We start from the raw sequence: 12,304 nt of genomic DNA on the forward strand, positions 1-12,304 counted from the left end.
TACCCAGGACCCTTCAGCTCCTCTTCAAAGGCCCAGTAAGTTCCAAATTATCCTCACTTTCCCGTTCCCTCCAACACTAGAGGGAGGAAAGAAGCACTCACTTGACTGTTCTTAGATGGTAAATCAATGTTTTAAGATTAAAAAAAGAAATACAATTGCTAGAGGGGAGGGGGGTCGGGGGATGGGGTAACTGGGTGACTGGGCATTAAGGAGGGCACTTGATGCAAATGAGCATAGGGTGTTGTATGCAACTGATGAACCACAGCATCTACCCCTGAAACTAATAATATACTATATGTTAGTTAAATCCAATTTAAATAAAAATTTTAAAAATAGAAATTAAGAAAGAAAAAAAGAACACTGGGACAATATTAGTGGTCCTTTCAGGCTGTAAAATATTTTTGCATTGTAGATACTACTAAAAAGCCAATAAGCCAATAAGTATTTAAAAGTACTAGCACACATGTAACTACTGCTCTTGAAATTTCTTTGAATAGGAGAGGCATTTCGTGGTATTTAGACTTCTAATTCACTCAGTATAAAGGAAGGGAAATTTAGCTTTGCTATACCTACACACACACACACACACATACACACACACACACATACACTCACAGATGTGCACACGGCACCCAGGGCATTTTATTCAAGACAATGCACATTTATCAGAAGGAAATTGTCTTCATTTTTTAAAACCTACTTATTGAATACAATTTATATCATTAAAAATATTTTTACAGACTATCTGCATAGTTTCTAAGTATTTCCCCCAAGATATTCATCAATTCATTGTCATCAAAGGGAAAAATAATCCCTTCCGACAGAGGAAACCAGGCAGACCCCCCCACGTGAACCAAATGGCCACAGTCAAAGCTACCAAGGATAAGATACACCACCACCATGTGCCCCCTGCTGAGGGCACCAAGAAGAACAGAACAGCCCTGTGGTTCTCCAGCCCCAAATGCATCACCTCAACCGAGGAACCAACAGCAGGCAGTGTACACCGAGGGGCACTCCGTTCTGCAGGGTTCCTGCAGCATTCCTCAAAAAGCATTAAAGTCAGGGTAAGACAGACCACAGAGCAGTCTCAGGGTGGAGGTGACCAAGGGGGACGAAGTGACCCCCACGCATGCAGGGACCCTGGGCTGAACTGGGAGATGGAGTTGGAATGAGGTTTATGGCTGAGGTGTTGTGGCTGCCATCGCTGCACTGAGCTCGAGAGAGCAGCTGGTGTTGCAGGGGAGCTGGGCATGGGGCACGTGGAGCTCTCGCTGGCTCTGTAGCTTTTGCAAAATTATTTCACAAGAAATATTAAAGAGAGTCAAAAGTATTAAAGCTCTTCTTTAAGCCTTACCTCATATCTTGTGTTCCTGTTCATCCAATTTTAAACCAAATATACAATTATTTTCATGTACTGATTATAGTTTTATGCTTTCTCTTACTGTTTTATAAACACTTTTCACACCTCTAAATAATCTCCAAAATGAAAGTTCTAGAGGTTACCGATCCTAGCACTATTAAATGACCATCACTAATTTAATTCCTTGCTTGTTGGACATCAGTAGTTTTCAGGATTTTGATATTATAAATAATTCTGCTATGAACATTTCTGTATACTTAAAAATTTTGTCTTGTTAATTATTCCTTTGGGGTAAATTTCTAGCAGAGAGATTAATGGGGAAAAGTGAGTAAAATTTTTTATACCCTCCAAGAACACCAGGCCAACTTTTAGTGACATAGCAATCCATTTCTAGAACTTTCTTTTTAAACTAACTTTTGCCAAAAGGATTCTATCATGCTTTGTGAGTTACAAACCTAAGTATAAAATGATTTCTAATTGTTTTAAGTTTCCAAAGCTTTTTAGACACTCACAAGAAAAACCAAATACCCACCCATGTTTATTTGCTTCCTGTAGTTTTTCATTTCCAAACCTTCTCTTCTAGGTCACTTATAGCCCCAGCAATATAATATCTATGTAGCAGATATATTTATAAATTTCCATAAAACTTAATGTATATTAAAAACAGTATCAATCATTTTTCCAAAATAACTTTGAGAACACACATACTCCTGTTTTTAGCACTAATCACAATCACAACGGCTCTGGCTGATACAGAATGAAGAATGGGGTAAAAATCTGGCAATTATAAAAATAGCCCACTGTTTCTAAAATTTGTAGGTTTGACATGAAACAATTCTTATAAACAAAGTTACATAGTGAAGATATTTACTTAAATGTAATTTCTAATGTACAAATATTGAAAAGTAGAGAAGTTTTAGAAGAAACCAGTTTTCACAAATGATTTTGGTCACGGACGACGGTTTGATTCTTTGATAGTTAAAAAATGTACCTCTTCTCTTTTACCTAAATACAGTATTCTATGTACATGAAATAGAGTTCAGTGTAAAGAACACCGAATTAAAATTTATTCCATTTTTCAAAATATAACACTACTTCATCTATGACCACTGCTTGCCTCCCTACTTGACACAGCAGGGGAGGAGCTCTGCCAGCGAGCATCCCTCCAGGAGCGTGAGAGCACATGGCAGTGGGGATGTGGATGCACAAAGGACGCCTTGCTGATGAGCGTCACACAAGATGGCAGTAGGATCCCAAGACTTGATGGAATGTCCTGGGAAGGGAGAAGGGGAAAGACACCACACCTATTTGAGGACAAGGTAAGATTTTTCTGGAACAGAAGGCATTTGACTTGGGCCCCAAAGACAGGAAGATTATGACAAGCACAGATTAAAGGGACCAGTATCAGCCAGAGCTAGGAGCCACGCATGCCCCATGTGGCTAGTTCAGGTCAAAATCTCTCATGAGACAGCTCTGGCTGTCTGGTCAATCTCTGGGCTGTGAGGACACTGCCACGTTGGTACTACGGTCAGTCCGGGTGCCAGACAGCACAGGGTTGTTGAGGATGGCCCCACAGGGCACATGGAACCCCACAAGGAGAGGACACCATTTACATGATTTTTGATCTGGTGTGGAAAAGATGGCCATTGTAAGCATGGATAAAATCGGGGAATGGGGCATGGAAAACTTTTCTAGAAACACACTAAGACTCTTCCATTTGAATCCCAGCTCTGACACTGGTTAGTGTGGGAACCTCATCTGCTGGAGGACTTAATCCCACTGAACCCTGGATTTCCCGTCTCCCATTGGCAGACGTTGTGCCCTAGCTTGGCAGAGAATTAAATAAGGTTGTAGGATTGAAGCATCTAATAGTAACCAATGCACAACAGGCACCAAGGAAAGGGGGGCCAGCACTGCTATGATAAATATAACACAATCACCATCTGGTTCATTGTGCAGACTTTTTAAGCAGATGGAAATGTGAGCAAGTAAGTACAGTGGGGTGTAGGTCTCCCTGAACTGGGGAAGACAAGGTTTGGGAAGGCCCTGAGGAGTTAGTAATATTTTTTCTTTTAAATGTGTCTCTTTTCCCAGTCTATAAACATACTTATGCTATTAGGTACTTCATAAAAGGGTCTAACTAGGAACATACTTCCCATGCCTGAGCCCTTCCCATGCCCATTTTATATAATTTCACCAAATATCTACATGTTATAATAGCATCAGCTTTGATACCAAGGATGTGAAGACCTGGCCATCAGTAAGTCAGTTGGAAATAAGTCCCCTTGTGAGATGCTGGAAGGAAAGGATGTTTTTGCTACTCAAAATTATCTGATAAAAGCATCACTGTCTGGGGCACCTGGGTGGCTCAGTTGGTTAAATGACTGCCTTCAGCTCACATCATGATCCCAGGGTCCTGGGACTGCATCAGGCTCCCTGCTCATCAGGGAGCCTGCTTCTCCCTCTGCTGCTCCCCCTGCTTGTGCTCTCTCTCTCTCAAATAAAATCTTAAAACAACAACAACAACAAAAAGACCCAAAGCATCATGGTCTGATGTCTTTCCTGAAACAGGGACTTGAAAGACTCACAAAGTCATCTTCTCTAGAATTTTGGGCTAAAGGCTCTGGAGCAAGCACCAGGTACAAGCCCGCTGAGGGCAGAGGGCCTACACAGGGGCCACAGAGCACCCGGGATGCCCAGGGCACAAGTAAAGCTGGGGTAAAGTAAAGGAAAGCCCGGGATGCCCAGGGCACAAGTAAAGCTGGTTAAGCTGGGGGCCCATCTCCGTTTTTTGGAAAAGGGTCCGTTCCAGCAGCCAAACGCCCCCCAGAGTTCCACTGCTGCTGTTTTTATGTAGAACATAGATTTCTAACAGCCAGTGTGATTCTTCCTGCAGGAGGAGAGGCGCTCACTCATTTTCTAAACTTCCTATAAACAAAGGACAAAAGCCAGCTTGGGAGAGGTCCTAATCCATGTTCTATGTTCTTACACATGGAAAAAGAAGAGTCCTCCATTGGGAACAGCTTGATGGAGCAGAAGTGAAATGAGGTTGTGATGTGCTATGATTTTCTCAGGCGTCTTGGTAGACTTTGGTTTGTAGGTAGTATCTGCAAACCTGTGGCCCATGAGTGCAGCCTTATGGCCCCTCATCACCTTCATGGTGAGGTCCCTGTGCTCCTGCCACATCTCTCCTTCATTTATGACATGTATTCTCTGGATGTCTTCTCCTCTACCTGCAATAAACTGATAAAACACTACACTGTGCCTTTACCACAGTGACAGGTTAAGTAACTTGTGGACACAATGGATTTTTTTTTTGCTTTTGCTTTTCTGGAAGGCTAGAAGGGAAGACATGTACAGGATGAACCCCAGGACTGTAGGCACTTGCTGAATAAACATGCTTTTCCTGGCCATTCCAGCTATAGGCCTGACACGTGCCCACAGTCCTGAGGAGCCAACTTTGCATGGGAAAGGGCCCACTGAAATCATAGATTATTGCAGCTTTTCATTTTAGAACCGACCTAAACGGTCTCCACTGCCTTAACTTATAAAATGTGCTGCACAGAGAGGATGCTCCAGGCTTCATGAAAGGATGTGTTCCCACAGGCTTACTTCAAATTCTCAATTTATTGCAACTTAGGAGGATTTAGGTCAAAACCTTCAAATCAGAATATTTTGACTATTGCATGTTTATTAACCAGTACATGGAGTTTTTTTGAACTCCCAAAGTAGGTTCTTTTAATTCTCAAACATGTGCACAGGAACACAGTGGTCTTAACTTGTAATGTCCAGAAGGCCTAAGGCAGAAGACTGTTACAGGAGAGACAGCAGCGGGTGTCCCTTATGGTCACACACACACACTCAACCTTGTGCCCCAGCTCTGTTATTAATCAGTCCCACATTACAGGCTGAATTACGTGCCCCCCAAATCCAGATGCTGGAGCCCTCACTCCCAGTGTGACCATACTTGGAGACAGGGCTCTTAAAGAAGTAACTAAGGTGAACTGAGGTCAGAAGGGCAGGGCCCTCCTCCAAGATGACTGGTGGTGGGGAAGAGAGGAATAGATGCCAGGACCCATTCCACCGAGAAGCCATGTGAGGACAGAGTGGGAAGGCAGCCACACCAAGCCAGGGGGAGTCCTCATCGGAAACTGCTCCTGCTAATGTCTTGAGCCTAGACTTCCAGTCTCTAGAAACCAATGTTGCCGAAGGCCCTGGTCTGCAGTTGTTAGGACAGCTCTCGCCATGGATGTGCTGTGTGACGCTGGGCAAGCGACCTTCTCCTTGAACCCTCCCTTCCTCATCTGCTAAATGGGAGACAATCTCTGGTGCATAAACAGGAAGTGTTGGCAACTGCTGATACTCTGAGGGATTGTAATTACCCCTAGGGGCTAAAGCAGCAGGAGGGAAGAAACCCTCTGATTAGGGAGAACAGTGGCCAAGGGCTGCTCTCCAAAGGAAAGGCTCCTCTGGTCCTCAGAGACACTACCCTGAAGCAGGCACTGTCCCTTGGGGAGCTGGTGCCCCTAGCTCTAGACTGTCCTCAGTCTCATACCCCCAAACTGCCAAGTTGTGGAGACATGGCATGGCGCCCCCCTTCACCCCCGAATGACTCTGGGAAACCAACTACCTTCCCAACATCCACTCAAGGCCGACCAGACCCTTTGGCCACGGGACACCCCAGCCTTTCCAGGCTGCCCTCCTCACACCCTCTTTCAGCACCAGTCCTACCCACCTGCCTCCGGCAGCCGCATCCGCCTGTCCCCCACCTCCACTTCCCTTTCCCTGCTCACCCCACACCTTTCCAGCTCAGGAGAATCTACCGTTCCTTAGCTCCTGGGGCTCCCAGGACCCCTGCCACACAGCTCTATTCCAACATTTGTCCTCCCCAGTCCTGGAGGACACAGGGTGGGGTCTGGGCCCTGGCTGGCTCGTAGACTCTTCTGAGCCCTAGCAGGGTACCCAGAGCACAGCTGTGCAGGAAGAGCACATGACTGTTCCAAGCTGATCGTGTCTGATAGGAAATAACACCCGGGAAAAAAACCCTCTTCATTCATCTGGACAAAAATAAACTCTGGTGATTCATGCCAGTGCTGGCTTTGGGGAACTTTCCTCTATTTGTGCATGAACTTGCGCTGCTGAGCTCGTGGGGAATTGGGCTTCACCATCACTGCTGAACTTTTCAAGAAAATAAACAACATTTTACTGAAATGAATCACTTAGTCAGTTATTATCCCAGCTCCTGGATTATGGATCCACAGAGGACACATCATGTCTGCACAGCAGTTTACGGTGTACCAAGCACCTGAGTGCACACACTGCTCTGTGTCACCCCCTGCAGCCCCCGGTACTAAGGGGAGTCACATTTTAAATTAATTTGCAGATTTATATTTAAATGATGGGTTCTGTATTTCGGTTAACATAATCTTTTTAGGCATTTTTGTTTAGACCACTCTGTCGTCCACCCGTACAGCCAAAGGGGTCTGGGGGTGGCGGGGTGTGTGTCCTCTTTGGTCCAAGATGGATGGTGGTCAATTCCTACCCAGGCATCCAGAGAGTCAGAGTGGTTTTTCCAATGACAGTCTGGTATTTGAGGAGTCAAATTAAAAGCATGTGATGCACCCACCTGACCCATTAAATTAATAATTGTAATTGGCTGAGTCTGTCGTGAACCAGGCCAGATGCAACACTCTCAGGGAGTTGTTCACCCAAGTGAGGTAAATTAGCTTTCAGGGCACTGGGGTCCACGTCAGTAAATTATCTGCTTCTGGGGAACTAAATGGGCCCCCGATGCCCGGGCAGAGCTGATTTGCCACATGGGTGAACAGCAGATTCTCAGGGCCGCCTCTTGCTCACCTTGGTCCCTCTGTGGTCAGGCCTGACAGATAGGAGCCGCAGCACTGACGCCTTGCAGACGCCACACATGTGGCGGGATGGACCTGGGTGGCTTCTGCTGCACTCCCGGGAGGAAGAGTGCGGCCACTCTCTCTCTTCCAAACCCCCCAGAAGTTTCAGCCCACTCTTCAATTCTGCTTCCTGCACAAGAGCACTGGCCGGCAGCTGATCGACCAACTGTGACTGGTGTCAAACTTGGAGATGTTAAAGTGAGCATCATTAGGTGGCTTTTATTCTGCCAGCACCACACAATCCACCCCCTCAGGCCGATCCCAGGTACCAGACAACACGGGTCAGTGGCCTGCAGCAGGCTGGCCAAAAGGATTAACTCCAGAGGTGCCTTTCACTTAATTGACAATTGCTTCTTTCTACTCAGCTGAGAATCAAAACCACACAGGGCTTCAAACGGTTCCCAGGCCCTGTGGCGGAGTGCTACCGGAAAGTTCCATGCAGGTCGGCCCTTCCACGAGAGCTTGGGGAGGGTTTCCTGGTGGCTTCAGGTGGCTGTTGAAAAGTGCTCTCCTCCCGAGGGGACCATGATATCCAGCTTCAAGGTCAAAATTAAGATTTAAAGTCAGGTGTTTGGAGGACAATTCATGGCTTCGATGTATCCCTGGGGCACCCATCCCCAACCTGTGCTGATCTCGGCCTATGGCGCTATCTCGCAGGCCCACACACTGCGGAAAGTGCTCAGCTGGACTCACAGAGCGAGGACCAATGGCCTGGCAACTCCTGTGTGAGCAGGACAGTGGCTGCCAGACACAGGCTGCCCACACATGCCTCTCTGCCTGTCTCTCTTCAAAGTCCACAGAGACCAGTTTCTCTCAAAAGATCCAGTTGATGAAACAGATTAAAAAAAAAAACAACTCCAACTTCTGAAAGCAGGAAGTAGATGTTTTGCCCATAAATCTCTAAAAGTTCATGGTGAGGCCTGATGGCACTTGGAGCTTAAAAACGCAAACCAGCCGGCAAGGGACCCCAAGAGATGACTGAGACAGGCCCGAGGGGGCCCGCCTGAGGGATCTGCACTGATCGGCAGGGGTCTCTGCCGCAGCCTGACCTTAAGGATGCCCATCCACCTCCAGAGCCTCTCATTCCTGACCAGCCCCACGAGGCCCGCTGCCCCCCAGGCCCACAGCGCACATGCGAAGGTCGTAATGCTGGGTAGACACCACTGGCCTGTCTCAGGGGGAACACCAGACTCCTATATGGAAGTATGATGAAGCAAAGACAGTGTTTCTTACTCTCATTCTTCAAAGTCCTGCAGGAGACAATATACTCTCTCCAAGTATTTAGTGAGCAGCTCACATGTTTGCCTCACCAAGTGAAATATGTATTCTCAATGACGGAAACATGATAAGACAAGCGGACCAAGATTTCAAAGATTCAAAAACACCCCAGTGCTTGTTAGGAAGCGGGAGGTGAGGTGAGGCCATCAGGTCTGTTTCTGCACAGTGAGCGCGGCAGGGGCGGGAAGAGGCCAGGCTCTGGCCGGGAGTCTGCCGGGAGGGGGAGAGGCCAGGGCTGAGGCTGTGTATCCGTACTATAATATAGAGATTAAAAAATGCCAAAGGGAAAGAAAGAAAGGAGAGCACACAGCTGCCGTCCCCCAAACAGACCTCCCATCTGCCACCCACGATTTGCATGTCACCTTCTCCGGGCTCATTTGTACTTCATTAACTGCCATTGACTTAACAAGATTTATGCAAATGACACCATAGGAGCTCCCTAACTCCCACTGCAATCAAGTGATTATGTATGTACAACTCTCCACAGCAATGAAAAATTAATACGTGACAAGCCCACTCGCCGCTGAGCCGGGCCTCTGGCTTTTTTTTTTATTTTTCTTGCTTTGCTTTTTAATTTTTATTCGAACAGACCTTATCTTATTAGTTAAAAAAAAAAAAAAAAAAAAAAAAACAAGGAAAACTAGGACCCCTCTGACCCAATTCTCCTCTTCTCCTCTAAGGTCCCAGAAAGGACAAAAAAAGAAATGGGTGCAGGTTCGAAAAATGAAGTTATTTTGCAGAAAATCAGTCATACTCTTGATGAAGAATCTTTAACTGGGGGGAAAGGAGAAGAGATGAAATCCTTGTCCAGCATGCTCCAGCCAGCTCCCACACTGGAGGAAGAGGCCTCTGTTCTCAAAATGAACGAGCTGTAGAATGTGAACAAAGTGTGATTAAAATAATCCACTGGAACACAATCTGGACAAATGCGAGTCTAGTGGCATAGCGTGGTGAAGACCACCTTGCTCGTACCCTAAACCAGCTGCTACAAGATTCCTGTATGGAGTTCTTTTTATAAAAAAAAAAAAAAACTAGCTGGTCCTAAACCCGTCACCATCACCAGCCCCATGGCGGTCACCGAGATTCCAGGACGGTTTCTTTGCCATGGGGTGACTGGCCTACAAGCCGGGATATGGGGCTCCCATGCCCAGACCAAGTCTTGAACATTGTGTGGCAAGGCCAAGGGCCTGCACTGGGGAGAAGGGTGGGAGAGCAAATGAAACCATGGCAGGGGAAAGGGAGACCTTCCATGCCTGGAGCACGTGGTGGTGTAGTCCCCAGACAAATGTGGGGACCGTCTTGGACGTTTCTTCTACATAGGTGGAAGGTATTTGTCTGAGGTCAGGGCTCACCTGTTTTACTTAAAACACATAACTTTGCTTTCTGAGCTTTCCGAAGGCTTTCGCCAACCAGCCATGGAGAAAGCACAAGCACAGGGGCGAGGGGCTGGTGTCTGGATCCTGGCCCCATCACTTCTCTAAGTGGCCTGGTCGGGAGTGCTCACCCTGCCCGGGGTTTCATTTAAAGCAAGAATAGTACAGCCACACCTGTGGTGGTGTGGGGGGGTTCAAGGGGACACTATATGAGCACTTAACCAATATTAAGGACTCATCTAACTGTTCGTTCCCTCGACAAGAGGTCTGGCGAGCATCTAGAAAGAACATGCCAGCACCTGGCTCCTTCCTCTGCAGTCTTGCTCCTCATTTCTGCTTGCTGAAGTCACTGTGCAGGAAGGGTTAGGAATTCAGACAGTCTCTAATGATCTTGGATCCTTTACAAACACAGCACACACAGGCATGTGAGATAAATCTGTAGGACCAGCTATAAACCCACATCAGTCCCTGTGACCCAAAGACAGGCTCCAACAAAGGTGCCCTGAGCATGACTAACTGGAAAATCCAGTTTTGCTGGAATTTTAAAAAATTCTCTCTGGAATCTCCACATCCCGGTGTTTCAAGGGGCTCTGATTATCATCCAGGGCCCATTTCACAGAAGAGGAATCTGAGGCCTGGAAGGTTCTGCCACAGGGGGACTCTGATCTGACAGGTGTGTACTTCTAGGAAGGAGCTGCCCTGGGCAGCCATGAGGGACAAGGATCTGTGCACGCTCCTGAACCATGACTCATCGGGAAATCAGACCATGATTTAGATTTCGACGGCATTATTTAGAACATTCACAACTGAAAGGCTTCCAAAGACTAGATAATACTCATTTTACGCTTGATGGTCAACTCCAATCGGCACACAGATTGAAAATCTAGTCTGTACGGCGGGCCCCCTCTGCAGTTGAGCAGGGTACAAATTGAGTGAAGGTTCCAATTACGCCAGGGGCCTGCCCAGCCCGTGTGGAGGGCGGCACCCCCCAACAGACAAGAAGCGTGAATCAAGGAAATGGTCGAGAATTAAGTTTTAATATTCCCAAAAGGAAAAGTCTCAGGACTCATTTTTTAAATGAGAGAAAAGGAGTTAAATAATATGAAAAGGAGTTTCATAATCCTACTTGGAACAAAATCAACAGAAAAATCACGCATTAAAATCACCTCCTGTAGACAGCTCAGTGTCTAAATAAAAGCATACAAAGAAAAGAATGAGCAACGACGAGTGTGGACCTCGACAGTAACAAAACCATTTTAGAGCGTGAAGACACTGCCCGCCAGCAAAGGGGAGGGAAGAGGATTCTTCTCAATGGTGCCCAGAGCCTGACCACACATTCGTGGCCTGGGTACTGAATGTTTCCAGAGTCCCGGCTCAGGCCCCAACCGACCTGTTTTCACCTGTCTACGCTGAGGCTGCCTGGCCCCCAGCTAACGCGGCCTTCCTGCTTGTTTCAGATGGTAAAGTTGTATTTGTGCACTGACTTCTGCCCTCTGGAGGGGTGGCCGGAGCCAACCAGAGTTGTGGAAGGGCACAGGAAATGGAGTGCCCGTGGAAGAGGCTGGCAAAGAGCAATCCCCCAGAGGAACAAAGTGGTTACAGCCATGTTCATAAGAGGAAGAGCTATTATCCTGCCTGCAGATTTTTTTCCCCCTCTCTCAAGCAGAATGCACTCTAAATCAATTGGACTTCTTTCACAAAGTAAAAGATGCTATTACCAGGAGCCACAGTGCTGGGTCGAAGTCTTTATTTTTATTTTCTCTGGAACTATAATAGCAAAATATGTCACGTGAATTTCCATTTTACTTGAGACATAAAGTAATTTGGTACCCGGTTTCTGGGCTAATGAAAACCTATTCCAGGCTAGCGACATAGGCCAAAACAAATGCTTGAATTCAAGTCCTGTTGTGTAATGAGGAAGTTTAATTAAGGCCCCACATTACAGCTGTAAATGTTCCTTTATATAATAAGGTCTAAATGAAACTGAACCTAATCAAAGTTACAATTCCTTCATTAGCAAATTACAAACAAGAGCGCGCAGCTGACACACCGGCTATGATTATCACAACTAATTGCCTCGTTGTTACAAACCAGCCTGAAACAGTGTTCAGATGTCCGTCTGCGAGAGCAAATTAGGGCCACATCGGGCTATTCCTGTGATCACAAGGGGCTCTTGTACGGCGATCTGATTTACCCCTGTCGACTGGCGGCCCGCGGCCCAATCAAAGCCGAGCTACAAAGGCAGCCTTTGAAGCCAGCTCAGCCTCGAAACACACTCCATATGCAGCGGGCAGACTGCACTTCATTAGATCTGTTGTCACATTTTTCCCTCTTCTTATTCTAATGATCCTATTTTAATACACACAGGAACCTCTTCTAATTGATGT

General features: G+C 46.6%; 1 protein-coding gene across 10 annotated transcripts in view; it reads right to left on the bottom strand.

Annotated features, from left to right (window-relative positions):
• AGAP1 (ArfGAP with GTPase domain, ankyrin repeat and PH domain 1) overlaps window positions 1-12,304 on the bottom strand; it is a 504,744-nt gene that overhangs the window by 236,500 nt on the left and 255,940 nt on the right. The window lies entirely within an intron of this gene.

Source organism: Mustela nivalis (genome assembly GCF_964662115.1).
Source record: "Mustela nivalis genome assembly, chromosome: 11".
Classification (NCBI taxonomy): domain Eukaryota; kingdom Metazoa; phylum Chordata; class Mammalia; order Carnivora; family Mustelidae; genus Mustela; species Mustela nivalis.